A 25,710-nucleotide genomic window follows, 5' to 3' on the forward strand; every position below is an offset into this window, starting at 1 on the left:
CTTTGTGAATGAAATTCCACTTATAGAAAGTCTGGATCCAAATCATTAAACAGTGATGAAATGAAGCTACTGCAGGGACATGGGTCTAGCAGAACAAGTTAAAGAATATCTTCCACAGTAGATAAAAAACAGGGAAAGAGATTTCTGCTGGGGAATGATTTGGTGTAAATAAAATCAGTGGATTAATTATATGATCATCTGTTAGCATAATCTAGGAGAAACAATCTTTCGTCCACAAAAGAATCACTTCAGGGAAAGGAATTCCACTCCGCGTGATAGAAGGGCAAGGCCATCTATCAATTTAAGACTTAAGACTTTTGCAGCAAACAGAACTCCTGGATGTAATCTCTCATCAATAAAGTTTTCTCAATTTGTTTTGAGTTGCATTTTTGGAGAGAGGATCTGTATCCTGTAGTTATAATAAACTTATACAAGAGATATAAATATATATCCTGAGATATAATAAAGAGGCAAAAGCCCTTCTTAACAGCCTATATATAAGGATAGGGCACATTTTCTTAAGGGAAAGAAAAATGCTGTGTTCATGCACTTTTCCCTCAAATTATTTAACATTCAAATGAAATACTGGGGAAGATCATTTGCTACTCCAGGATGAGTTTTCATCCATATGTTCACAGTCATTCATCCCAACCCTAAACTGAACCAAAGATACCACTGAAGTTCTGAATAAAATGAGCATCTAAAACCTATTGGGATTTGAATGGTGGTAAAACAAGCTCAAATTAAATCATAGAGAGAGAGTTGCAGCAATCTTATAATATCTACTTCTAATGGAGTCACAATTCTGAAAGACTTGGTTTGCGACTTGTGAATCCTAAACAGCACATGGAAACCATATTTACGGTAGTACTTGCTCAGCTTGGCTAACATAGTAGTTAGCACCCTATCTGGATCATGATAGTAACTCATGTCCTGATCATTGCCCGACTAGACTAGACTACAATACGTTCTATGTGAATCTGACTTTGGAAATGACCTACTATTTGACCTAGAAACTGCAATTGATACAAAACTTCTGATTGATCAAATGCATCAAGTGAGTAATTGCTTCCAAATTTCAAGAGTTCTGGAAGAGTGGGGGTTCCCTTTTTACTGTTGCTCCTTTCTGTTTTCATCTCTACATTAACCAGCAGGAACTGGTGATTCATATATGCAAAACAAAAAAGGCAATATAGTCTTCTCTGTTTTTACTTATACAGCAGGCTTCCAAAACAGTCCCCAGCAAGCAAATGAAACTTCTGTAAATTTATATATATATAAAAAAGCCAGGTACCTGTCATTATTTAATGCCCATTATTAGGTACTTATTTAAGATTATTTAATTTTGGATCAGAATCCAACAATGTAAACTATATATCCCACCAAGTGCTATAAAACATGCCATGAGGCTCAGTAATAGATATGGTTGAAAGCAGCTACCTGGCAGAAACTAAGGTGATTTCAAAATGTATTCTGCAATCTTTATGTACAGGTTTGAAAGCGTAAATTCCTTGAAATTTATGTTGGACTATCTCCTTAAATGTAATGGAGGGCAGTGGATTTATTTTTACAATTAACAGCTTAATAGTGAGGTTCAACAGACTTGTAAAAAACCTTTTGTGAAATGAGTATCAGATCTAGGAACACATCCAACACTCTACTGTTAGGTACTTGGGCTGGCCAGTGTGTTGACTGAGTAAGATTTTGTGAAGGGAAAAAAGTTTAAGACTATACATGCAAGTGATAATACTGGGTGTATCTTATGTCAGAAAACTACTGAAATTAAGAGCCTAATATTGTTTTTCTTCATGCTCAAATATACAGTTCTGTTAAATGCTTCATTTTTCAATTGGTATTGGCACAAACATGAACTTCTACATATGTAAACATTTAAAAGATTTCTACACATATACTATATGTGAAAGAAGAGATATTTTGTATAGCTTGTAGCATCTTGTCTGCCTTTTCTGATAAAATAAATATATACAAGTTTTAAGTTTTATTTTCTGTTTTTGTAACCCAAATCAATCTGGAAATTCTGCGAACTATACAATAGAATAAACCTGTAAAAACTGCATATAATAAAATAATAATAATCAACCCACCATAAGATTGAAGTCATTAAGCATATTACAAAGCATCAAGAATGAAGGAGTTCTATGAATCTCCATGGCAGAGTTCAAAGGTTGGGAATCGTGACAGAGAAAACTTTCCAAATAGTCCATTTCCCCTAAGTCTCACATGAAAAAGAACTCTTTGTGTCCCCTCTCAAAATGTTAAACAACATAGCAAAGAATATCACATCCTGTGGAATAAGAAACGGGAGCAGCTATGGCTTCAATTGCTATGGTCTTTCATGATTAAAGACTGGAGGTTCCCCCTCTTCTCAGATAGAAATAGAATCACTGAAGATACAGATTCTCCAACTCCCAACATTTTTAGATGGTTCACCAGGATATCATGGCTGATTGTACTGAATGCTACCAAGACACCTACAATGACCCAAAAGATACATTCCCTCTCTTAACCTCTGACAAAAGTAATCAATTTATGATATTTTTAATCCATGACTAAGCCTGAATCCTGACAGGAAAGGATCCAGATCATCCATTTCTACCACATAAGACATGTCTTCTTTCTAGCCAAGCCACTTCGACATTCAGAACCTAATATATTTCATGGAACAAGAGAAAAAAAGTATTTTTTTTACTTTATTGCTACACATTTTAGTTACAGCAAGGCAAACAAAGAATGTATGTCTAACAATTACAGTATGTATGTTAGAAAATGAGCTAAAATTATGTTGAAATAATTATATTTTCCAGTTATAATGGAATCTTGTACTGAATCAGTTATTGTGTGCAAATAAACTTAACAAGGGTCTGAAGCCATGTACTGTACTTATATTAACAGAGCCATTTCATTTTAAGATGAAGAATTAATCTCGAGTACACAGCTATATTTTCTTGATGTCATTATTTAAGTAGATGACAGAATAATGTCTGCAATATGTTAACACCCTAGGGTGCTAACATCTGAACACACACAGCACTAAATTCAAATACACAAAAATGTAATTGTATTGTAAAAATGTTAATGTGGCAGATGGCTAACTGAAGCTCTAAAATATGTCAGGCCATATGGTAAAAACTGATACACACCTTGAATATTATCACCTCTAGCCTCAATCCATCCCAAGCTTGTGGTAATAAAATATTAATCATATGTTATATAATGCCTTGTTAAAAATACTCTATTATTAATGTCAAAATGACAACAAAGAAGAACCTGTCCTGTACATATCACAAATGTTTTCCTACTGCTAAATTAAGGATATATATATATTTGATTTTGGAAATGAATTACTGCTGTGAAACGGCTTGCAAATCAACCCCTCCATTGGCATCATAATTTCCCCAAAGTAGTTAAAGCTGGCACCTGCTACAGAACAGTTTTGCTTGCTCTCATTCTAGACTCCTCAATATGCATACAAGGCTATAAAAAGATTGAACAGTCCTGCCCTACTTGTCACGAAATAAAGAGAGCGCCTTCTGTTAAGCTTCTGGCATGCTGAGGCAACACATCTAGGTGAAACTTGCTGACTTCCACAATTGTCACGTATATGTACACATATGTTGTATGTGTGTGTGTGTATACATACATACATACATACATACATACATACATATATCTGCTCAGATAATAACATCTCACAATATTTTTGCTTTCAGCATTTTATGATGTTTTTGGTATCCAGAACATCACACAAAACCTTAGAATGTCATGGAGTTAATGTAACAATTGTCTATAATACTTCTTGCCTCCTCTTCCCCACGAGCATCTTTTATTTAAGCAAAAATAAAAGCTGTAATAGGATCGCTAGCTCTTGATTGCAAAAATATGGATGGTCATCACATTTCATCGAAGAATTTTCTGTATGTCTTTCCTGCCATATAATGGTCATCTGTTGTTATTGGCCCCTATATTGGCAATACTAATTTTTAATATAGAAATGAGGCTTACAAGCATATATCACAAATATGTTATCTTTTGATAAAAAAGCACTGTCGTAGTAAAAACAACAACCCAAATAGATATTTTAGATTATGCTTCATTGCCTAATTTGCTTCAGATATACAATCTGGGGCTAATGTATTTCACTTGCAATTGTACCCCATTTGCTAGCATTCTTTGAAATAAGATGCTATCCCCCCTCAATTCTGTTTTAAAGCCTTATAAAACTTAGACATGAAACTTCTTTGATGAACAGGATGGCTCCAAATAATCAAAGAATTATGCTGGCTTTTTTTTACTGTTTCATGTCAGTGCCACAGCTGCAGCTATGAAGGGAGGCCGTCATCCCCACCAGGTGGCTATGTAATAATATCACTTTTATTTTGGTTGTCACTCTAAATTATCAACACTCTATGTGGTTGCAATTGCTACAGGATTCTTGATTCATTAATTATTCACTGTAACCAAAATGAATATGTTAGTAGTTAAGAAAGCCTTCCCTATTACTGTTATTAATAAGTAACAGTAGGGGTCCTGAAATTTTTCTGGGGCTTGAGGTTATGCTGGAATTTGGAGTGCTCTGCTGATGTGAGAGACAAGCAACAGCTGGAGTTTATTTCCTCAAGGAAATGCTCTTCTTTTGGGATCCCAAAAGGAAACCCAATAATCAGCAGTGGGAGAAAGGAACTGCTTAATTGTTTAACTCTCCATGCAGTGCTTAGAACAACCAGGTAAACAAGTCATCTTGAAAGACAACGGAAATGAGAGGAAGTGGTTAACACCTCTGCTAAAATAACTTCTAACAAGATTTTACAATAATCCTAAAAGGTGTTTTCATAGCAGCAAAATGTGAATACTTTCACCTATTTATCTGTAGGAAAGATTAAAAACAAGCTTTGGATCCAGGAGAAGATAGATCCCAGCAATTTGAAAAAGACAGGAACAAAGGTGCTATTGCAGAAATAAATCCCAAACAAAACAAATTATCAAACCCTTTAAAGCAACCAAGAACCCTTTAAAGAATAACCACAATGTGTGCTGCTCTCAGCTTGAAAAGGTTTCTTCTGCACTTGAGGATCCCCATAAGAAACATATAAGAATTCCAAACAACTTTTAATGCTTTTATGTTTTGCTATGGAAAAAATCAAGGAAAACTATCACAAAACCAATAACATATTTTATGTGCACCCCCTGCTTTTTTGGCCACTGCCTTTCTTAGTTTTGCATTGCATTGTTTCTGAAACCTCATTACCAAAAATAAATTAAGGAACAGGTGGTATGTATGGTGGAATGTGAAAGGATTAAAAATATGATAAGATTCAAAGATACCAATGTAAAATTTATTCCTCCATTTTTTAAAAAAATACAGACCTATATTTAAATGAAAAAAGTCAGCAATTTTCAGCCAGCAAGCAGATCAGTAATTGTTATAAAACAATAAAGATTAAATAAAAACGAACTCTACATTACCAAGAAGCAAGTTTTCATCAAGTTTTTTGAAATGATTTCTAGAAAAAAAACAGGTTTGAAAAGTATCTATACCAGCCAATGGGCACAGACAAGAGCCTATACAGTGTAAATCACCATGTTAGATACTAATTTGAAACTAAATCCAACAGTGATGGCACAAAGTTTCCAAGAAACAATGTCAGGTGACAACAACACATACAGTGTGGGTGGTACACTATGATCATTTCCAACTTTTTAAAAAAATGGTTTGGAACGGAAGTATTTTTCAAAGCTTACCAGGCAATAATAATTCAAACTTTGAATCACCAGTATTTCTTTTTCAAAAAATCAGAAAGACAAGAATATTCTAGATGTCAGTAAAGAAAAATTAAAAGCAGACACAGAAACAAATGTGTTTGTGTAGTATCTTATGCATGTTTGCTTTGATTTGGAGCTGTGTCAAGAGCAAAAAAGTCCCAATATTTTCACAATCACACACACAAATGTCTTTGGCATTCTAGCAGCCAAAAGAAGTCATCTTCAAATGATCACAAAAGATATTTGTTTTGCAAAGCTGAGTCATCTATAGTTTGTATTCTCTTGACAGGTTGTTTATATTTTGTTTGAGTTTAATAAAATTAAGGCAGCTTGATTTCACAATTGCTGTTTTATTCCTTATCAACTTCAGTGGCCTTTTTTCACAAACAGTGGACTATTATAAGACCTGTGATTGAGTCTATCTCCTAGTTACATTGGTAGTTGTTTCCCATGATTGGCTGCTATGTATTGGAATTTTTGTTTTATATGCATTTTATCTATTTTATTGGAAGCCACCTAAAGTCATTATGTAAGATGACCAGCTATATAAATATGCAAATTAATAACATTATGTTGTGTTCTTGTCTCTCTTTAATAAGGAATAAACTTTTTTTTATCTTAGTGCAGTAAGATTTCTAAGAAAGGATTATTTCTTTTAAAGCTTTAATGGCCAAAAAGAATAGTACAGTATGCTATTAAATAGTATATTTCTGAATGGGAGGATACTGCTGTCTATTCTTATATTATTGTACTACAACAGGGGTGTCAAACTCGATTGCATCGTGGGCCGGATTGTGATTTATTGGTATGATTTTTGCTTTTGCAGAGCCGGGGTGAGTGTGTATCCAGCCCACAGGCCACCAGTTTGACAGGCCTGCACTACAACATCAACTTTTCTGATAGGAAAAAGGGTGTTGGTACTTACCTGATATGCCTCTTCTCATAGTGGGGGAGGAGTATCCAGGATGGATTGACCTTGTCCTCTCGTTGATTGGACTGAGTCAGATAAGCTCTTTGGGACATGCCCTGGTCACCAGGTACTGCCCAGTTATCGGCAAAGAACTCTATCCGACTTGTTGTGCCATCCACTCCAGACTTTCATTCTAGTTTCAAACCTTTATTGATTTATTCCTTCAACATAACAGTTTAACAACCAACATAACGCTTTTGCTACATAACCATATTGGGGAGGGGCTGCATACTCCTCCCCCACTATGAGAAGAGGCGTATCAGGTAAGTACCAATGCCCTTTCTACATAGTGAGGGGAGGAGTATCCAGGATGGGACATACCAAAGCCTACATGTTCCTAGGGAGGGTTACACATTTTGAGAACATGCCCAAACATATGCCTGGTAAGGCGTGTCCACCGCTCTGTGAACAGCCTGTAACACCCTACAACCGAATGATGCTTCTGCCGAGGCAAAGAAGTCCAACTTGTAGTTCCTCATGAATGGTGAGGGTAAAGACCACGTGGCTGCCCTAGAGAACTCAGTCAATGAGGCCTGTGTGGCCCAGGCCATTGAAGTGGCCGTGCTTCGTGTGGAGTGTGCTGTAATAGGGCTCAGTTTTTGCAGGCCCTGTGTTTGGTAGGCAGTAGCAATACAGGTTCGCAACCACCTGCCTATGGTGGTGGAAGTCACCTTGTTTCCCAGAGACCCCGACTGGAAGGAGACATACAGGGCTTCAGATTTCCTGTTCGGCCGAGTTCTTCTGAGGTAAATCCTCAGAGCCCTCCTTACGTCCAAAGTGTGCCACTTCCTCTCTAACGGGTGAGAAGGGTCTAGACAGAAATTGGGCAATATCAGCTCCTGCGAGCGAGGGAAGCAGGAGCACACCTTGGGTATGAAGGAGGGGTCCAACCGTAGCACCACTCTGTTCCAGTGGAACACACAGAGATCCTCCCTGGTAGACAGCGCTTGCAGTTCAGATATCCGCCTGGCGGAGGTGATGGCCACCTTAAGAGTCAAAAACTTAAGTGAAACCATTCATAATGGTTCAAACGGAGCACCTATCAGAGCATCCAGTATCTTGTGCAAGTCCCAGGAAGGGTACCTGTGTGCCGTGGGTGGTTTGAGGTAGGATGCTCCCTTGAGGAATCGCCTGACTATGGGATGGTGAGTCAAAGTCTGGGTCCTGCCACACAGAAGTACCGATGAGATGGCCGAGACCTGTCTCTTAATTGTATTGGGAGCTAACCCTCTGTCCAGGCCCACCTGGAGAAAGTCCAGAAGTTGTGGAACAGTGGCCCGAACCAGATCGTGACCCCTGGAGGTGCACCATGTAGAGAAGGCACGCCATGTAGCGCCGTAAATGCGCTCCATGGAGGGTATGCGGGCGGCCTGGATGGTCTGTATAATCCTAGGGGAGAAGAGGTCTTCCCTCAGGATGCTCCGCTCAAGCACCAAGCGGTCAACTGGAGCCACTGATGGTCCGGGTGCTCCAGTGACCCGCAGCTGAGGGAGATCCTCTCCTGGGGGATCCTCCAGGGCCTGTCCACCGAGAGAGATTGGAGATTGGCAAACCACACCCTCCGGGGCCAGTGTGGGCAATCAGCACCACCTCCGCCCCCACCCGCAGGATTTTTTGTATGACCTTGGGAATCAGGGGCAAGGGTGGATAGGCATAGAGAAGTCCCTGGGGCTATGGGCATCAGAGAGCATCCCCCCTCCCCCCATGTCTGGTACCTAGAGTAGAACCTCTGGAGTTGGGCGTTGAGGGGAGTGGCGAATAAATCGACCTCCGGGCGTCTGAAGTGCTCTGCCACCTCTTTGAAGATAGCTGGCTGTCGCCTCCACTCCGAGTTCTCCACCTCGGCCCGGCTGAGTCAGTTGGTTCTGATGTTGTCCACCCCCGCTATATGTTCTGCAGTCAATGACAGAAGGTTCCTTTCGGCCCACTGCCCCAGTCTTTTGGCCTCCTGCATGAGGGACTTTGATTTGGTCTCCCCCCTGCCTGTTTATGTGAGCCTTGGTGGTGATGTTGTCCGTGAGGACTAAGATGTGACTGCCCTTGACAGAGCGATGAAAATGTAACAGGACCAGGCAGACCGCCCTGAGCTCCAACCAGTTTATGTTGTGAGTCAATGCCGCCTGATTCCATTGTCCTTGCGCCATCTGAGCCCGCAGATGGGTGCCCCACCCGAGCAGGCTGGCATCTGTTGTTACCGTCACCCCGTCTGGTGTTCTGAAGACTTCGCCCTTGGTTATCGCCGGCGACATCCACCAGATCAGTGAGCAGGAGACTTCTGCTGGAAGAAGGACTTTGGTCTGGGAACAACTCATGCGCCTTCACTGGAAAGGCAAAATATACCATTGGAGGTCTCTGGTGTGGAGGCAAGCCCAAGGGACAATGCCAATGGCAGAGACCACGGTGCCCAGCAGTTTGGTCAGAGTGGCTAAGGACATCCTAGGCTCCCTGGCTACCTGGGAAGCTAGCTGCCTGAGGGAAAGCTGTCTTTCTGATGACAGAGAGACTGTGCCTGCCTTGGTATCTATCAGGGCTCCTAAGTGAATCAGGCTATTGGAGGGGTGAAGGTGGCTTTTGGCCAGGTTTACCGAAAAACCATGGTCTCTCAGGACTGTCATCGTGATGTCTAGATCCCGTAGGGCACCCTTAAAGGAGGATGATTGCAACAACAGGTCATCTAAGTAACGTTGAATTCGAACCGGTAACTGCCTCAGGTACCCTGCCAGAGCAGCCATTACCTTGGTGAAAACTCAGAGGGTGGAAGACAACCCGAAAGGCAAGGCCCGGTACTGGAAGTGATGCCCTAGGTCAGTGGTCGGCAAGCCGCGGCTCGCGAGCCACAAGCGGCTCTTTACACATTTTAATGCGGCTCTTCTGTGTGCCGGATTATTATCCTCCCTAATCATTGTGGATCGAAAAGAAAAAAGGGAAAGGGGCGCTTGTTTTGAAGCGCCCGCTCCCCTCCCTCCTCTCGGGCACTTCAAAACAAGTGCCCCTTTCCCTTTTTTCTTTTCAACCCACAATGATTAAGGAGGATCCTGAAGTCGGGCGGGGACGAGAAGCGAGGAGGCAGAAAAAAGTTTCTTTTTCTGCCTCCTCGCTTCTCGTCCCCGCCCGACTTCAGGATCCTCCCTAATCATTGTGGGTTGAAAAGAAAAAAGGGAAAGGGATGCTTAAAGGTTCAAACAGTAGAGCAAACGCTTCAGAGGCAACAGTTTTCACAGGGAATTAGAACAGAGAGCCCTGGAGTTTCGCTGCCCACCCGGTCAGACCTCGCTTTCCTCGCATGATTGGCTAATTTGCTACTGCCCGGCTCCCCGGTTAGATTTTTGCTGGGGGGGGGGGGGAAAGCTCCTTGGCCTCCGTCTCTTTTTCTCCCTCCTCGCTTCTTGGGGCTCCACCAATGGGGGAGCAAGGCCCAGCACCAGGCTTTGGGCTAACACAGGGGTCTGCAAAGTTGGCTGTTTTAAGACTGATGGACTTCAATTCTCAGAATTCTGGGAATTGAAGTCCACCAGTCTTAAGAGCCAATTTTGCAGATCCCTGGGCTAATATGATTGATGCCCTTGGTGGACTTCAATTCTCAGAATTCTGGGAGTTGAAGTCCACAAGTCTTCAAGCTGTCAGGTTTGAAGACCCCTGGGTTTTTTTTTCTAAAGGGTTAGGGGTGCAAGGATCTTGTAACTTGACAGCTTTAAGACTTGCGTGCTTCAAATGCCAGAGTTTATTGAAACTAAAAACAGTGTACCATCCTATGAATTTTCGATTTTAAAAATGTGGCTCTCAAAATAAATTTCAATCGTGGTTTTGGCGAGATTTGGCTCAGTTGAAAAAAAAGGTTGCCCACCACTGCCCTAGGTAGCAGAACCTAAGATATTTGTGGTGTTCCTGAGCGATGGGTATGTGCAGGTAAGCCTCTGTGAGGTTTATGGAGGTGAGGAAATCTCCCTGCCTAACCTCCTCCAAGATGGAATGCAGTGAATGCATCTTAAACCTCCGATAGCAAATGAAACGGTTCAGGCGTTTCAAGTCAAGAATCGCTCTTCAGCCACCTGAGGCCTTAGGGATTACAAAGAGAATAGAGTAATACCCCTGACCCTGCTGTTCTAGAGGCACTGGTTGGACAGCCCTGATGTCCAAAAGGTGTTGGATGGCCTCCTGCATCAGCAACCTCCGGGTCAGGTTATTTGAGACTGGGCAGATCTGGAAGAAGCTTGGGGGGCTGGAGAGGAACTCGATGACAGGCCATACCTGATGGTGTTCTGTACCCACTTATCAGAGGCAGATAGATCCCAGCGGTCAGAAAAGTATGCCAAGTGTCCCCCCAATGGGAGGTGAGCTAGGTCTAGATCTAGTTTTTGCGGAAGGGGCGCCCTCCCCGCCGCCTCCTCTGTATGCAGAGCCGTGACAGGTGCATCGATGGTGGGTTGTGCCAACACCTGAGCCATGTCCTGATCCATGTTGAAGAATGCCTTGTCCATGGATGTGGGCATGGGTCCCGCTGTGGGAGATGCCCATTGACGCTTGACCAGGTCAAGGAAGGCCCTGGGAATTGGCACCATGTCGGCCTCGATGGCCTGCTCTTCGAAGATGGTCTCTGCTGAGAAGCCTTGATGTTGAGGCGGTGCTTCGGCTGATCTGTTGCCGAGCTTGGTGGCTGTCTTGGCCTTGAAGAGAAGTGACTTGTACAAGGAGGGCTGGAATAACCTGGAAAAGGTCGGCTTAGGAGGGGGCATTCCTTTGTCTTCAGACAGTTTGTCCTCTCTAATCTCGCCCTCCTTGCATTCCAGGTCACTATCCTCCTGGGATGAGGCCAGGGAGCTGGGAGGGTCCTCCCCTTGGGTTTCCAGGCCTTCTGGGACCCTAGCAGGGGATGCCGCTTGTGGCTGCATCTGTGGCTGTTGGAATGCCACTGCCATGCAATGCTGAAAGGCACGCATCATCAAGTCCTGAAAGTTGGGTACCTCTGTGGGGGTTGCTGGCTGATGCCCATGCCCACCTGTGCAGAGGGAAAACCCAAAGGTGGTAGTCCCGTGGGCCGAGCTGGCCCAAATGATGTGGTGTGGGTGGGTGATTGCCAACCCTGAGCAGAGCCCCAAAGGCCTGAGGTGTCAATAGGGATCCTTGCTTGCAAAGCTGGGTCCTCCTCTGTGGCCCCTCTGGGTGAGGAAATCCCTGGAGCCTTCCCCTCTGTTCCTGGGCCTGGGATAGTCTTTTGGCTGCCCGCCTTCTTGCAGATCTGCTCCAAGGCCCTGTGCCTTTGTTTTTCAAACTTTGAAGTGGGTTTGGAAGGCTTGGGGCCACCCTCTTTCCTCTAACTCTGCCCTGGGGGGAATGTGCTTCTTCTTGGCTTTAGCTGCAGCTACCTGGGTCCTGCCGGCTTCCTTGGAGCTGCTTGGCACCGCCATCTTGAGTCATGTGGTTCCTTCCCGGTTTCAAAATGGTGCTGCATGCCAAAAAACAAAGGGCGCTGCCTTTTAAACAGATTTCCAAATGGCTTGTGCTCCAAGGAGCTGCCACATACCCTTGCTGCCGGGTTTCCTTGCCTCCTGCCTCGTTCCAGTGCCGCTGTAGTCAGGCTCTCGCTCATGGTCTCTCCGGTTCAGTCGGACCACGTGGAAGTGGTGTGAGTGCTCTGCGGCGCTTGGAGAAGCCACGGTTTGCCGCTCGACCCCTGAGGGGAGCGGCGGAGCGCTCCAGCGCCAGTAGAGCCTTTGCGGCAAGGCTCGCCTTGGTAAGGGTTGTGCCTTTTGATTTCTGGCTTGCCCGGCAGAGGTCCTCACTGAGTGATCCTGGTCTCACTCAGTGGCCTGGGCAGCGTGCCAACCCTGAGGGCTAGTGGCAATCCCTTTCAACCCTCCAGGGAGTTAGTCCAGTCCGGAGGGGGCTGTGATCGTGCGGCAGGGAGGCAAATTCCGTATTTCAATTTAGTATCTTTCCCAGTTTACTGGAGATCCAGGATGGCAAACCGTCCACTTGAGGGACTGAGTCAATAACTCGGCAGTACCTGGTGACCAGGGCATGCCCCAAAGAGGTTATCTGACTCAGTCCAATCAACGAGAGGACAAGGTCAACCGATCCTGGATACTCCTCCCCTCACTATGGAGAACCTCACAGATTTGTAAGGACAATCAGCTTACGAGCTGACAAAGCTGCCTGCAGTAATGCTGATGGGAATCTGTTGGTATTGATCATATATGGCCAAATAATCTTGCAGTTTGAAAATATTTTGGAAGCCAGGAAATTTAAATGAGCCTAGCAAAGAAAGGATGATTTGGAGAGAGCTATTATACTATAGTAGCCCAGAGCTACTATACCAGGGGGGGTCAAAGTCAAGGCCCATGGGGCCACCTTGGATACAACTAAGGACTGGCCCGCAGTGCCTCTGCCAGCAAAAATGGAGCTCGGGAGGGCTGCGTGCAGCCCTCACAAGCTTCGTTTTGGGTGCAACAGCCTCCTGCAGTCCTCTGTCAAAGAAAACAGAGCTCAGGAGGGCCTCATGCAGGCTGCAGGACATTGAACTGGCCATGCCCATCCTGGCCATGCCCACTCATCCCCCCAGAGTTTAAACACAACCCTGATGCCGCCCTCAATAAAATCAAGTTTGACAGCCCTCTACTATACCATTCTAACTGTCAAGAAATCTACCAGGAGAGACAGAACAGTACTATACAAACTTACACAAACTTCAGACTTCTAAAATGAAGAACACCATAGTGCCCATCAAACCAAGTCCTAGTAGATCAAGAAAACAAAGATATTGAGGAGGAGAAGGAATAACTAGGGTAAAATGTGGGTCTGGATGCATTGCCAGTTGATCTGAATCATGCACTTGTATACTCTTCCTACTGTAGTCCAGAAAAGGGCTTACAGAAGACCTAGTTGTTTGAAGAGTGTGAACTACAGATTACATCTCATGAATGAAAGTTTCTTCGTAATTGATTAAACAACGATCTAAAGCTTCTGTAAACAATGCTACCCACCCATGCCTTGAAGAAGGCAAAAACAGTTGCACTATCTCTATCCAGATCTTAATAAAAGTCATCTTCTACAGCAGGCCTGCACAACATATAGAAGCCATTACATTGATCAGTTATAAATAATTGAAAGGCAATCAAATATTCAGCAGGCAGTAGAGCAGCGGTAGTGTTGGAGCTGATGGTGGCAGTGAGGCCCAGAGGCATTGAAAATGCTTCCCAGGGCATCTTTTGGGGCAGCAGTACCAGAAAATCCTTCTTGGTGCCAGCAAGTATATTTTTAAAAAAATACTGGTGGGTTGCATGTTGTACAGATTTGTTGTAGACTGACCAATGATTTTATAAGCAAACCAAATTTAAAGATGGCATTATTCATAAAAGACCAGAATATCTGTAAGGTTATAAAAATTAGGAAAAGCTTACATTTCACATTTTCTCAACCTCCCCCACCTTGTTTCAAGGCACTTGGAGATGTTACAATTCCAGTAGAATCAACTGCAGTCACAAATAATTCATCAGCCAATTGGATTTCTCCATATTTTCATTATTTACATGATAAAAAGTGTTTACAATTTGAAATTGGTTATGAGCCATTATCCTTGAATTTTAAAAAAAGCCAGTTTCATGACTATTAGAATCAGAAAACTCAATCAAGAACTGGCCTTTGTATATTTCTCTCAATATCTACATATTGTCATTTAGAAACACTGCACATGAAAACAACCAAATTTAGCTAAAGGATTAATATGAACAAGAGGGGATTAAAGTAGAAGATCTAATCAATTTATGTCAGTTAATTAGATTTTTGTTCTCCCAAATGTTATATTTTCTGCCTGTAGCAGCAACTAAACAATATCCAGTTCAAAATGATCACAGCATTACTTTATATCCTGAATTAAAATTATGTTCTCTTGCAGCCTTGCTATGAATGGCTAGCTATAAACAGGTAATACAATGTATGGTCAAAATGACTAATTTAGATACCATAAAAAAGATAATCTGCTACATGTATTTATATTTTAACCATGAGTTTAAGAACTTTTCTTTTTGTGACTATACATTAGATCCCCATTTTTTAGATCTTTACTTTCCAATACAAATGAAAAAAGCATATCCAGGGTATGATCACTCTTTTTTGTGAAAGAATTCCATGGCATTTATGAAATTCTGAGCCACGCTACACAACATGGCCTCAAGAATGCATACCAGAGCTTTATGAACACTAAGTTCTTCTCTAGTAAAAGTTTGGCATCAAATCTGAAAGCACTCCAATAAAAAAACACCACAGGCAGGACAAGTTTTGACCTGTCCCAAAGATGATGCAATCATTCAAAATTTGGCACTTTTGGTGGACAAGAAGTCTGGAAAGGGAGATGGATCACAATATTTACTGTTCTTCAAGCCAAGTCTGGGAACAAAATACCCTGTGGCATCAAGTACCCAAGCAGACATTGCTCATTGAGATTTATTTTCCCAATGCTTGCTCATTCTACTAGGTTTTGGGTTTTTTTTTTGCTTACATTTGCCAAATGGCCTCCTGTCCACAATTAGAATATGAATGAGATTTCCCAGAATGAATCCTCATTGAAAAGGGTTCAATAGTCTATTTCAGTGATGGAGAACCTTTTAGACGACTGAGTGCCCAAACTATGCGCACACATGCCCAAACTGTGTCCATGTGTGCACATGTGAATGTATGAATGTGTGGATGTGCACATGCATGGACATGCATGCACATGCACATGCGTGGACATGTACATGCACGGATATGCACACATGCGCAGCAGTGATCTGAAGACCAGCTGGCTGGTGGGAGGCGAGGCATCCCAACACCAGCAGTGCTTTTTCTTTCGTGAGCTTCTGTTCCGTCATTTGCAGGGAAACAGAAGCTCATGAAAGAAATGCCACAGATCTGACCTGGGGCAACAGCGCTCATGCCAGCAGAGAGAGCTCTGCGTGCCACCTCTGGCACCCGTGCCATAGGTTTGCCATTACGTGTCTTTGTCATCCAGGCCCTCTGAAACCGATCACTTAGTAGCCCCTTTCCCTAGAAAGGTTAGGTTGGAAACGGAGTTAAAAATAGTTCAAGACTGTTGGATCTATTAATGGCCCCATGGGAAGCAGGAACACTACTGCTTCCTTCAAGGCAAATGGAACTATCCCCATCTGCATGGAGGCATTAGCCATTGTTCAAATACAACTGCATGCAACCTTTTGGGAGGCATGGATCTAGAACACAGGTTACAGAACATACAGCAATAAAGAATCTGCCCAATTCTTTAAAATGAGCATGTTTAAACTCTTCCTATGTAACCAAGTTAATATATTCCTTAGTCCACAGAACTGGAGTTCAACTAAGGGCCAGTCCAGTGCCTAGAAAATCTTCACAGTTGCCCTACAAGGCTCCACCTTTGACATCTAAAACAGGGCCAGCTATCCATGAACACACTAAAGCTAACCCCTAACATATGAGGAAAAAGCCCCCCATCACCAATTTGGCAATCTAGCTGTTCTAAGAAAAATAAATTCAAACACATATGCTAATTCCCTCTAAATATACAGTCTTATTCATCTTTATAAAATATGACTATTTCTTTTAATCTGACAATTCTGTTTTCTGTCAGTTTCCTCAGATTAAAAAAATATGTGGCACAGTAGGATGTTCCTCAAATACTAGCAGATGTTTGGTTGGGCATAAAAATTTAGTTATGTTGATGGGTATAAATACTGCATACAAAATGTAAATGAAAAGGGAAGGACATTCACTATTAAATTATCATTTAAACAATATCTCCTATTTTGGTACAGAAAATGTAATTTACCAAAATGCTATGTAATTTTGATAAAAATGTCTACTTATCTGCCTATTTATATACTAACTAAAGAAGAAGTCCATTAAGTTTCATGAGACATAAATAGAAGTACAACCAATTGTATTACAGTAGAAAAAAATCAATTATATACGTTAAGTGGAATGCTTAGTTTTAAAAGGCATAGTAGACATGCAGGAAAACTGAAAAAAATGGAGAAGTAATGGAGGGTGAAGGAAAACCTTTATACAAAAGAAAAATAAACTAGTGGCAGATTCTACACCTTTCCCCCAAAGCAAAACAAAAGAAAAACCCATTAATTTCATGTAAACTACTGTGCCATGATAGGATAAGGAATAAAATCAGAAAGACATCTAAGGGTAAAATTATTGTAGTAAGACCTGATTTTAATTACTGTCACATAAATTGGTACAATATTGTTCTAGCCTTAGCAAATTTGTGAGGGTTGTTAGTAACTGCAAAACTGATTGCGCAAGTCATGGTAAAGCTCTAAGTCACTTCCGGTTTGCTCGGAGGGTCGTTTTAAGCGGTCCGAAGGCTTCAGGGACCTTCAAGAGGCTTCCCTGAAGCCTCCGGGGCAGTCAAAACAACCCTCTGAGCAAACAGGAAGTCTGTTCCTAAACTTCGGGTTTGCCCATAGGGCCGTTTTTCTGCGCTCCGGAGGCTTCAGGGAAGCTCATGAAGCCTCTGGAGGGCCTCCGGGGGGGGAGGCTCTTTTCACCCTCCCCAGGCTGCTATAAAGCCTCTGGAGCCTGGGGAGGGCAAAACATGGCTTTAAAAAAGGCTGAATTCAGCTCGCCAGCGGGTGCATGCGCGCTGGCCAGCTGACAGGGCAGTGCCTCACATGCCCTGACAAATGGCTTCACGTGCCACCTGTAGCACGCATGCCATAGGTTCGCTGTTCTGACCCCCCTTCTTCCCTCGCCAACACAGAATACACTCCAGACCAAAACTACTTCAACAGGATTTATTGCACCGACAGACAGACAGATCCTTGGCAGCAATCCACCACGACAAGACTCTCAGAACCCTCCGGCACAGAGACACGATAGCAGCTGTCCAGCATGCTAAGCTTCCAAGACAGAACTTTCCCAATAGTTCCTAACGTTGACTTCTGCAAAGGGTGTATGCACAATCAGTCCTTTTATAGACTGAAGAGGAGTCTACTTATCAGCAGCTGAGAGCCCTTACCGCCAGTAACTGTGCTTTTGCTCCTTGCATCTGTGGGCTCAGCGGTAACGAGCATCTAAGAACTCCCTGCTGATGTCTGAGTCACTGTCCCGTGACTCCTCCCCACTGCTCCAAGGCATGGCATCAGGAGCCCCCCTCCTTTGGCTCTCACCGCTGCTCCATGCCTCAGGTGCCTCCTGACTCTCCAATCCCTGCTCAGAGTCAGAACCCTGCCCAGGGTCCTCCTCATTCTCCAGAGCCGACTCATAGGGACCCTCGCTGTCGGAGTCTAGTGGCAGCTCCAACGGCTCCTGATGGGCCACAACAGTTCGCCATCACTGTTCTATACAATAGATTAAGGGAATTGAAATGAATATTGAACAGCGAGGTTGGCTACTCATAGACAACTAAAGGTAATCTAATCCAAGACATGGAAAAATTGGAGAGGGAACATGAAGTACACTTATAATGGAAAATTATTGAGACTTAAAGGCAGAATCACAAGTTGGGGGCACGTAAGGACAAATAATTATTTAAAGATAATGATGAGAATAGCTGGGAATTGTAACCAGGTTTACATCTCGACCAAAATTAGGCTGAGGTGGGGGTGTTTAAAAGTACAATGACTATATATGTATACTTTTTAGTTCTATTTCTCTTTTTTTTTTAAGGAGGAGAATATATGTTTAAAATTAAATATGTATATTGAAAAGGAACTGTAAATACCATCAACATAAAATGGAGCTTGCTCAGAAGCTGAAATACACCAAGCAAATGAGATGAAGAGTGAGAAGAAAAGAAGAGAGGTAAGGGAAGGAGAGAGGGATAGGAGAGAGGGTAGGAGGGGGAAGAGGAGGAGAGAAATGAGGAGTGGAAAGGGGAGAGAGGAGTAGGAGAGAGGAAGGGAAAGTAGAGAAGGGAAGGAGGACAGAGATAAGAAAGGAGGTACGGAGGGGGATGAGAGAGGGAGAAGAAAGTGAACGCACAAATATAGTATATGGAGAGCAGAAGAGCCAATAACTGTTTTTTTTCTTGATGATAAGATGAATTGATGTAAACATTTAATAATACAATATGATGTTGGCTATGTAATAGTATACATGTGATTATATGTTATGAAAATGAAAAATAAAAAACTTTATGGAAAAAAATAAACTAGGGTGGGGATGGGGTGTGGTGGAGCTGCCCTACTACTTACCTTTGGGTTGTTGCAGCCAGGCCTCACACACCTCAGCCTATTTCTTCTTCTGTAGCTGGCAAGGCTTTCCTGAAGGCTTCTGTAGCAATAACAGAGCTCCGGATCGACAAGAAGCCCAACAATTATATTTGCCTATGCCTTACTCCTCATTATGAAAGGAAGGTCTTCATCTAGTAACCAAGCATTAACTATAGTAACAGATATTGTAATCCTGATCATTGTTAAACAAGTTGCCAGTGTCTTGCTTCAGGTAACCAGATAGTCCATAACTGGACTCTTCCTCCACTAAGTATCTGCCTCTTTGCCTGACAGATACTGTATGATGGAAATTCAAGGAAATTTATAGCCTGTCTCACTCAATGTGAATACACTTTAGTATTTTCCCCCACTTTGCAGTAAAAAGTATTAGGATGATAATTTACTTTACAGAAGACATGTGCAATTGTTCCTTAACATTAACCACATTTTCAATTAAACACTTATGCGACAGGCTATCCAACCAAGTAATCTTTTTTCTGACAAATATGTCTTCAATAATTGAGACAAACTACTTAACTGTTTCATTGATTTTTTTTGTTACTAGATGTGCTTGTGTATAGTGGGAGTGCAATTCCATTTCCAAATAGCTCTCCAAAAGAACAAATACACTTGTCTACCTGAGGTTTAGAGACAAAAGGAAAACCATGTGAACCAGCTCTTGTACCAGAAATGACCAATTTTGTTTGAATTTGTGTGGGAATGAAAGAAAACGTCCAAGTCTTACATTGCAAAGAAAGAAGAAAACAAAAACTTTCCTCTGTGTAAACAAAATCCAAATAAATCTTGACCAAGAAACCAGACAAGTAATGTTATAAAGTATGGGGCATTAAATCTAGTTCATCTTCAAAACAAACAACATTCCCAAACTTGTAGAAATGAGTCACAAAATGATAATAGGAAAGACAACAAAGAGTTTATTTACAGGACAGTAAAACTGAGATAATGCATATTTTAAAGCCAAACCATATACTATATTTTATTCAGCTGACAGCAGTTCCAGCACTAAAAGTATAACCCAGGAATATCAAACAAATATCTTAAAAGCTAGCCCTTGCTCAGATCACATGAAATATTTATTTCAAGAAATATAATGATTTCTTGTTTCCCGGTTTCATATTTACAGTGTTGTTTTGCTTTTTAAAACTACATATATATTTCAAATCTATTCTTGATAACTGTTTTAGGTTAGCATCAAACATTGCAACCAACAGAACAAGAGATGTGGCGGGGTGGTGGTGGTGCAAATACAGGTAGTCCTCGAGTTACAATCATAATTGAGCTCAAAATTTATGTTGCTAAGTGAAACATTTGTTATGAGTTTTCCCCTATTTTACAACTTTTATTGCCACAGTTGTTAAGTGAATCTGGATTCCCCATTGACTTTGCTTGTCAGAAGTTTGCAAAAGCTGATCACAGAACCCTAGGACGCTCCAACTATCATAAATATGAGTCAGTTGCCAAGCATCTGAATTTTGACCACATAAGCATCAGGGTGCTGCAAGGTTGTAAGTGTGAAAAATGGTCCAAGTCACTTTGTTCAGGGCCGTTGAAGTTTGAACGGTCACTAAGTGAAATGCTGTAAGTCAAGGACTACATGTATTAATTAGAGAACATAGAAATGTCATCCTCTACTATAAACCTGTTTTCCATTTTGCTGCAGAAAAACAACTGAAGTTTAATGTTAGTTTACCAAATGAAATTAGAAGCCAATCCGTAAACATGACGTTAAATCCTATTACTTGCTGTAGATAAAATAGAAAACTGGTTTATGAAACTAAGATATCAAAACTAGTGTCTGAGGAAAGGGGATGGATCATAGACTTATCATTCCTTACTCAATAAATCATGATTTTCTATACCAAGATTCCATGAACAGTACAATTATTTTTATCTATGCAATTATTTAAAAGTTTATATAGCTATCCATCTTATGCAACATAACAGGACACTCACAAACAATATAAATGTCTCTCTCTATATAAAATAAAAACAGGAAAGCATCCCCAAACTGCCATGCACCCCTACACTTTCATAAGAAAACCTTACTGGGTTGCAGCCTCACACTACCCTAATGGCTTATGGGTAAAGCCGAGTTTTTGTGGCTTGCCTAACGGGGAGGAGAGCCTTCCAAAGCAGGAAGAGATACCCAGGTCCCACTAAGTGGCAATATTTGAAGGAAGGAACATTCAATGTGCCCCCACTTTATCAGACCTAGTACAATGAGTAGATACCCTTGGGGAGAGATGGGACCGCAAATAAAATCATCACAAAAATAAATACAAATAAAATATTTTCAACTAAATAACATACCTTTTTTATACTGATGAGGGCCTCATCATGAATTCCCAACATCCACTGTGAATTACCAACATCCATAGAAAGTATATGCACATTACATTGTTATAGAAATGGCTAGTATATATACTTCTGTGTATAAAAATTTGAGGCTGTTTGTTATTATTTTCTACTATGCTAAAGAGAGTTGGAATGCCTTTCCTCCCCCTTTACCCCAGGGGTCACCAACCTTTTGGACCTCAGGGACCACTAAATTCATAATTTTAAATTCCATGGACCATTAATGTAACTCCAGTGCGCTGCTCACTGAAGCGTCTGGACTCCCAGTGGCGGGATGGGTTCCTTCAGGCACTTAGCTTGGCTGCCTGTTTCTGCAACCTTAAACACTCAAAGAGCCATTTGGACCTGTTTCCCACAGAAAACAAAACACTGGGATATCTCATCTCTCTCTCTCTCTCATCTCTTTTCTCTTTCTCATCTCTCTCTCTCTCATCTCTCTCTCTTTCATCTCTTTTCTCTCTCTCATCTCTCTCTCTCTCATCTCATCTCTTCTCTCTCTCCCTCTCTCTCATCTCTTCTCTCTCTCTCTCATCTTTCTCTCTCTCTTATCTCACAGGCCAGCCAGTGTCTTGGGGTGGAGAGGAAGTTGTGCATCTCTCAGTTGCACAGCACCAACAAGGGCTGGAAGAAACACCTGCAAGATCCAGCAAGAGATGAAGCTTTGCTCCTGCTCTGGAATATGGAGTGAATCTCCATCCCCTACCCTTCCCTTCTCAGGCCAGGCAAGGAGTGAGTGGGAGGGGAGGGTGAGGGCCGGGCCAGCCAGTGGTGTGTTCAGCCAACAGGAAGCCACAGGGGGATGAAAGAGCTGTGGATTGCTGACACCCGTTGCTTTGGCCTGCCTGCGCCGCAACCCCTCACTTGCCGCAAAAGCACCATTACCTTGTTCTGGTGGGGAAGGCTTCACTACTCCTTGGATGTTGCACCTCATGCAAAGTTGCAAGTTGCACTTATCTCCCTCTATGGCGGAGATCTCCAGCCCCACCATGAGCTGCCTGACCGGTCCCATATTTCAGAGCTCTAGCCACAGGACTGGCCCATTGGTCATCCCAGAGCAGCTCCTCCACTCGGATTCACTGTGGACCATCAAAATCTTCTTGCGGACTATCAGTTGGTGACCTCTGCTTTACCCTACACTCTCTCGTCTTCTCTTTTTTCTCCACCTGGTTTCTCATTATTTTTATTTTCCTTTATGTTTTATATTCTGATAAATGTGTAAAATTATTTTTTTAAAAGACTGTATACACAGATTACAAATGCAAAACCGAAACATGCTCTCTGTTTTAAACAGCTATGGGGAAAGTGTGACAAAAGGCGAATTCTTCCACATCAGAGCGGCCTAAAGATATCTACACCCAACAGCATGCATTTCTTATCAGGCAGCATTTTCAAAGAGGCAAACCTGTGAAATTATACTCATAGCCATTACTTATACAAGCATTAAATGGAACTAAGTGGAAAGACAGAAAGATAAGATGCTCAGAGTTAAGGGGCAGCTATGATCACTCAGTGTTTAAAAAGTTAGCAGTTACTGAATGCTAAAGTGTATCACTGCCTTCAGGGCAGGGAACAACAGAGGCTCTAATTTTTCACATGAAGAGCAACATTATCAGATCACTTTTAAAGGTGAGTGGTGAAAACTCCTGTTCTAATTTGTAAGAAGGCAAAATAATATTTCTTACAATACTTCTTTTAAATATATTCCCCCATCCTGCCACTTTAAGTTCTAGTACCATGATTCTAAAGAGTTTAATTGAAGAGATCTGGCAGTGTTTTACATTTAACAAAGACATCCTTTGATTCAAGAGTTCATTAGTCAGTGGAATTAAAAAAGTACTAAGAAACAAAAAACAAAAGGTTGTTCAGTTTTCCTCTCCTGAGACATCATAATCTATCATGAACAAGACTTGAATTTCTAGCATGTACAATATATAAAGCAACCCCCCTTTCAACAACAGAAATCAAACGAACAAAGTCTATTTTTTCTATTCTGAAAAAAAGTTGTTTGTGGTTACTATTATTTTCTCTTCCAATTTACCCACACTGTAGATAGAATCACATACTATGTTCAAGAATATATAGAAAATAAGTAATAAAATTTAGAAAACAACATAATGTTTAATGTAATGATAAGATTTGAATGGCAAAGAAGCCAAAAGGCTAAATGAGGGCAAGAAACATAAATCTTTATCTCCCATCTAGTAGTTTTCTAGATTTTTGTAGCTTAGTTCTGATAGCATGAATGGATTACATCTTTTTTGGAAGCACTCAAACACTGAACGAAGAATTAGGTAATTTTGGAATTATGGAACAAATTAACTGGATGTGTGGCAGTAACTCAGATCAATATTATAAGCAAGGTATCATCAAACCATATTGAATTAAAAATTAAAAAGAGCAACAAGAGTGCTTCACCTTTTCAAAGAGCAATAAACTCCAGTTTGTCATTCACTATTCAAGAAAGCTTCAGTTAATCTTGATTGATTTATACTTTCAGAACATCTATTGTCACCTTTAGGCTATTTCACTCAACATGTAAAGTGTCAAAATGTCCTAGTTACCAATCTGAAAAGATTCTTAATTATACAAAGACTGTGGGTATTTATTGGTGCCAGTCTGTAGGAGGAGGCTTTCTCAGTGATTTTTCCAACAAATAAACCAGCCAAGAAACCTTTCATGTGAAAAATGATGAGAAGTAATAGAACACTATTTCTCAAACACTGTGAAAAGGACCGTTTACTCCTAAAGGCTTTCAAGTTTTTTTAAAAAAAAACAAACACAAAAAGATATGCGATTACAGCTAATGCTTAAAATTTTGTTTTTCATTAGTAACTTCAACAAAACATGTTCACAAACAGGTCCTTTAGATGCAGTCTATGACATTTACTCCCACTAAACAAACTTTCAACCCTCTCCAATAAAAAACAAAATACAATGCAGTGGATAGAAACAGCAGAAAAGGCAGTTAAACAGCCTACTTAAGCATAAGTGGTACTCAGATCTTCTGATTCCAAGCACACTCTAACTTTTTAGCAGGGATAAGAGCCAAAACTAAATTGTAATTTCTCTTGTTTATCAAAGACAAACAGGGTTGTTTTAAAAATTATTGATTTGCATTTCCCCCATATGTCTCTGCTGAGTTAGCAGACTCCTCTGTCCCATCCACCTCCCCCAAAAAACCATAACAACACATGTTGTTGCTATGCAGGTGATGATTCAATTATATAATCATCTACTCTGGAATTAGTTTTTCTTTTTTATAAGATGAGTATCTTTAGGAAATTATTTTCATGATCTATGGGCCATTTTTATATTATCCACTTTGTGTATTAATATAATCTTTGCCTCTTGTTTACTTCTTTAGTAACATTTATAAATTTTTAAATATATCTAACACATATTTTCTGCTATGGTATCCAGAATGTACAATATAGGCCAAATGAATAGTTTAACTGGTCATATTTTTCTAACATGCTTTTTCTAATTTGAAAATATAGAAATGTTGTTGCTGCTTTTAATACAGAGAGCCCTTGGCTTACAACCACAATTGAGCCCAAAATTTCTGTTGCTAAATGAGATAGTAAAGTGAGTCCCCCAGTGGTGGGTTCTGGATCCCATTGCAACCAGTGCAGTGCAACGGGGCCGGGTGGCCACCCTGTGCGTGTGCACAGCCCGGGTGCAGCGTGCGCATGCATACCCACCACCCGCGATGCTCCAACTGCTCGACAGAGCATCGCGCAGGCACTGTACGCTCCGTGCACATGAGGAAATGCCCCTATTGGCTCAAATAGCGGTAAGGAGAGTGGGCGGGCCCTCCGGAACACCGTACCGGAACGGTACCTGGTGCTCCCAGCAGGCACCAGTATGCCCGTATCGGTCATATCCCACCACTGGAGTCCCCCCCCTTTACAACCTTTTGTGCCACAGTTGCTAAATGAATCACTGCAATTGTTAAGTTAGTAATATGGTTGTTAAGTGAATCTGGTCTCCTCACTGACTTTGCTTATCAGAAGATCACAAAAGATGATTGCATGACCCCAGGACACTACAACCATCATAAACAGGAATCAGTTGCCAGGCACCTGAATTTTAGTTACATGACTATGGGGATGCTGCAATGGTTGTAAGTGTGAAAAACAGTCATAAACCACTTTGTCCAGTGGTGTTGTTGTAACTTCAAACAGTCACTAAACAAACCATTGTAAGTCTAGGACTACCTGTACTGTCTAGATTGCCAATTGCTTTGGTCTTTCTTCAGCCTTGCAGTCCCAGAAGGAACTGCCTGGCAAGAAAGAGACATATCTGGTCCACTCCATTGGCCCAAAAAAGAACACCAGAAGAGGAAGAGATACAGAGAAGAAGAGAGGCCAAGTGCAGAATAGGAACCAAAAA

At 41.6% G+C, this 25,710-nt stretch overlaps 1 protein-coding gene across 11 annotated transcripts in view; it reads right to left on the reverse strand.

Moving 5' to 3' along the window:
• CTNND2 (catenin delta 2) overlaps nucleotides 1-25,710 on the reverse strand; it is a 525,796-nt gene that overhangs the window by 213,520 nt on the left and 286,566 nt on the right. The gene's annotated exons all lie outside the window — the stretch shown is intronic.

Source organism: Natrix helvetica (genome assembly GCF_964273705.1).
Source record: "Natrix helvetica genome assembly, chromosome: 4".
Taxonomy (NCBI): domain Eukaryota; kingdom Metazoa; phylum Chordata; class Lepidosauria; order Squamata; family Natricidae; genus Natrix; species Natrix helvetica.